We start from the raw sequence: 4812 nt of genomic DNA, 5'->3' as shown, positions 1-4812 counted from the left end.
CTCTCTGCCCACAGCCTAAGCACGTGCCTGAAGCTAAGTTGAAAAATAGTGGACTAATATCTTCGGCAGAGAATATTTCAAAACAGCTTAATGTAGAAACTGTAATATGTTTGTTAATGGTGAATATTGTGCAGCACTACAGTGAAAAAGAGCAAATTGGGCAGAAAAAAATCCAGAATGTCCAGTTAGGATTGAAAAAAGCACTAGGAAGATTAATGTTGGAAGGCTCAAGGAGAGGATTCCTTTAATATGGAAATTAAAGTGATTAAGGAGAAACCTAGGGATTTGCACTTAAACCATGGAGAGAGTGCCTCCAGGGCAAGTCCATACCAGCTAACCACCAACTTGTGAAAGGAAAATGCAGCAAGGGTTTTCCACTAGGAAATCATTAAAGAGAAAAGCTTCTACAGTGGGTGAAGCAGGCTGGGGTCCATCCCAAACTTGCAGCCAAACTTAGTTTGGTGCTGACTTTAGAGGCATAAAAAAATGCAAGAGTGAAGAGGTCATCAGTTCTTCTTTCACAATTTCAGAGAGCCACCAAGGTGAGGAAGCATGCAGCAGAGACATTCCTGAATCAAGAAGGCCCTGACAGGACAAGAAGGCCTGAGAAGCCATTGCCTGAAGCTATGGTGGTAAAGTCTTATTGGCAGTTGGGTCCCCAATGAGACATTCATGATTTCAGGCCTGTGAGACATCCACCAAAGACAGCTACATAGAGGAAGTATAGCAGCCCAAGAGAGAAATGTAGCATACAGCAAATTTGAAGAGGTTGAGCTATCTAAAACCTTTGGAAGTAAAGTCCTAGAAGTCATATGTGGAATTACTAGATTTAGTCTTTGCCCTGTTGGTTTTCTGTCTTGTTTTAGTTCAATATTTCCTCACTATGCCTCTGTTCCTCCCTTTTGGAATGGAAATGAGTATTCAGTTCCAGTGTATGTTGGGAATACATAATTTGTCTTTTAATTTTGTAGGGTTACAGTTAAGAGACTGCCCTGAGTCTCAGAAGAGACTGCGGACTTTTGAATAGCATTGAGACTGGTAAAGATTATGGGGACTTGAAGACTAAATGCATTTTGCATTTTATATGGATATGAGCCTATGAGGGCCAGGAACTGGAATGTGGTGGTTTGAGTGCGTTTTCTCCCCAGTTGAACTTGTGACCATGTTGGAGGAAGCATGTTCCTGAGGGTAAGCTAAATAAGTTCCCTTGGTCACAGGGTTTTATCACAGCAACAGAAAAGTAACTAAGAGTATGCAAGCATGATTTCATGTGAGTACCATTACACACATGTGGAAGTTAGTTAACAATTTTCATGAATCAGTTTTCTCTTTCTGTTTGTTGTTTCTTCTGTCCAGTGGACTTCAGGCTGGCTGGTCTGGAAAGTTCTGTAAAATTCTCTTATCTCTGTTTACTTTTCCCAATGAGGATTGGTGAAATTTGAGAATTACAATATTGACTGTATTCAGCTTTCTAATGTGAATTCCAGGGATCAAAGTCACTTTGTTAGAGCTTTTATGGCACTTCCTTTACCTACTGAGTCTTCTGAACATCCCTGAAATTTTTTATTCATTTTTTTGTTTGTTTATTTTTGTTGTTTTTGAACTTTTTGAGACAGTGTCTGCTTGTAACCCTAACTGGCCTGGAACTCACTATATAGAGCAGGCTGACCTCAAACAGAGATCCACCTGCCTCTACTTCCTAATTGCAGGATTAAATGTGTGCACCATCAAGCCCAGCCTAAATTTAAGAGTCTTCAGATATAAGTATCTGTTTTTTCAAAAACTGTTTATTGAGGCTGGGCATGGTGGTGCATGCCTTTAATCCCAGCACTCATGAGGCAGAGGCATGCAGAGCTCTGTGAGTTTAAGGCCAGCCTGGTCAACATCGTGAATTCCAGGACAGTTGGGGCTACAGGGAGACCCTGTCTCAAAATGAGCAAAACAAAAAGTTTATTGATAAACATTACCATTGAAATCTACCTGATGACTTTATATGCATTCTCACGTGCCAAGATCCAAGTGTAACTGACTGTGACTAGTAACAATAAGACGCATAGATATTAGAGACACATGTGCCAACATCTAAGTGTTAGAAGCAAACACAATGAATATTTCTATAGGAAACAGTATATTTTAAATTGAAATGGAGATCATTTTTAAAGGTTAAAACCTCATTCAATCTATGTCTCAATTTTATGTCTTACAGGGTTTATACTGAGTTCAATATTGTATAACTCTACTAATTCAACTGTGAACCTAAAAATTTACAGTCACTTTTGAAAGAGATATATCTTTGCTCTGGAAATTGTTATTGAATATGTCAAAGCTGTAATGAAATGCTTCTTCTAATTACATGCTTATTAAATGAATAAATTTAAAAAAATGTTTATTTAGCCTTTGTAACTTCACACAACATTTCTTAGTCAAATTTAGATCCTCACCCCCATGCATACCTCCAACCCCCCCACCAGAGTTCATGTATTCTACACATTGAGGGGGGGGTCAAGAGAGTAGGAATTGTGGGAAGCAGGTATTACTGGGGGGAGGGTGTGAATATGGGGGCAATGGGACTGGGAGGGATGGAGGAGGCCAGATGGGAGAGAAAAGTGTAGAAATGAATGAATGGGGGAGGGTGACTAGGAAACCCAGACAGAAATGTGTTGCCCTGAAACCCATGAGAAATGCTCATACAGCAGCTATACATTTGTGCATATATACACCTGTGAACAGCTTGTCAAGGATCACAGTGCCAGACAGAAGATCTCCCCTTTAGTGGTTGTTGAGAATGGTTCAGGACGCTCCCAGAATAACACAGGTTATTGCCAAACATTTTTGTTATCACCCAGAAGTAGTAGTTAAGACACTACTACTGAAGACATACATACTTTGGATCCAGGACTTGGAGCAATGGATCAGGAACTGACCTGGAGGTCTTGTACCTAAAATGTAGCTATCATAATGTTAGATGATAATATGCTAATCACCAAAGGAGAAAAGCATCAATGGTCCAACCCAGACCTAAACCCTAATAACCATAATGACGGCATAGTAAACTATCTCTATTGGTTCAGTAGTGTCACTGTTACATGGGGGCAATCAACAGCCATCTAATTGGAATTAAAACCCTCTTAGTGGGAGTAAACTCATGGGTGGCACTGTAAACTCAGCCATTTAAATACACGTCAAGAGAGGACATAGATCCTAGAAAAAAACATATGTCTTTCATATCTTTAGAAAAATTAATTTTCTTACTATATGCTAAATATGGATCCTTATATTTACAGAGAAGCATACTCATCGTTTGTTGACCTTAGTGCCTGAGCAGCTGGTGTCCAATTTAGAGTGTCTTTTCTTATGCCTATATCTTGGAGGGTACTGTCCTTGTATTCTTCTAGCATTTTATGAGTTTCAGGTTTTATATCAAGGTCTTTGATCCATTTGGCCTTGACTTTTGTGCAGGATGAAAGACAAGGGTCAAGTTTCATTCTTCTGCAGGTGGAGATTCAGTTTTTCTAGCACCATTTGTTGAAGATGCTCTCTTTCCTCTATTGTGTGTTCTTGGCACCTTTGCAAAATATCAGGTGGCTGGAATTCCATGTACTCATGTTTGGGTCTTCTACTGTGTTCCATTGATCTGTATGTCTGTTTTTGTGCCAGTTTCATATGGTGTTAATGACTATAGTCTGTAATATAATCTGAGATCTGGTATGGTGATCTCCCAAGCATTGTTCTTTTTATCCAAGATTGTTTTGGCTATCTGGGGTCTTCTGTGATTCCATATGAATTATAGGATGATTTTCTCAAGTTCTGTGAAGAATGTTATGGGTATTTTGATTGGGAATGTACTGAATCTATAAATTGCTTTTGGTAAAATTGTCATTTTCACAGTATTGAGTCTACCAATCCATGAGCATGGTGAGTCTTTTCCATCTCCTAGTGTCTTCCTCTATCTCTTTATTTAGAGATTTGAAAATTTCATTGTAAAGATACTTAATATCTTCTGTTAAATATTTTAATTTTTTAAGGCTGTTGAGAATGTGAGGGTTTCCTTGAACACTTTCTCTGATTACCTTCTATTGGCATATAGAAAGGCTGCTGGAGGTCCTCTTTCCTTCTTTTGCTTAACTGGGTCTGTCAATCTTGCTTATCTTTTTAAAGAACCAGCTCTTGGATTCATTGATTCTTTGTATTGATTTCTTTTTTTCTATTTCATTAATTTATGCTCTGATTTTTTTTTTTTATTTCTTCTCATCTGTTAGGCTTGGGGTTGAGTTGTTCTTGCCTTTCCAGAGTCTTGACTTGCACTGTTAAGTCATTTACATGTTGTTTTAGGTTTATTAATGTAGGCACTAATAACTATAAACTTCCTCTTAGGATTGTTTTAAGGTGTCCCAGGGATTTTTTGTGTTGTAGTCTCATATTCATTTAGTACCAGCAACAATTTTATTTCTTTTTTAAGTTTTTCTTTGATCCATTCATCATTCAGGAGTGTGTTGTTTAATCTCCATGAGTGCATGGAGTTGCTAGAGCTTCCTTTGCTGTTGATTATAACATCTTCAACAGATCTTCTAGGCTATCTTTATAACCTGTTATCTTCAGCATTATCTTCCAGTCTTCATATTCTGTTTTTCATTTCTTTCATTCTGGTTGTGAGGCTTTATCCTGTTTTTTCCAATTTCTTTATTGTGTTTTTCAATCCCATGTTCATTTCAATTTTTCTATCTCTTTGCTGAATTCACTTTTCAAGTCATGAATTGATCTTATATTTCATTAAGCCATGGACTTTCATTACAGATTTCTTCCTTTCCTCCT

This window comes from Nannospalax galili, unplaced genomic scaffold (genome assembly GCF_000622305.1).
Source record: "Nannospalax galili isolate Female #2095 unplaced genomic scaffold, S.galili_v1.0 scaffold3884, whole genome shotgun sequence".
Lineage (NCBI taxonomy): Eukaryota > Metazoa > Chordata > Mammalia > Rodentia > Spalacidae > Nannospalax > Nannospalax galili.
Note: the sequence above shows the minus strand (reverse complement) of the source record.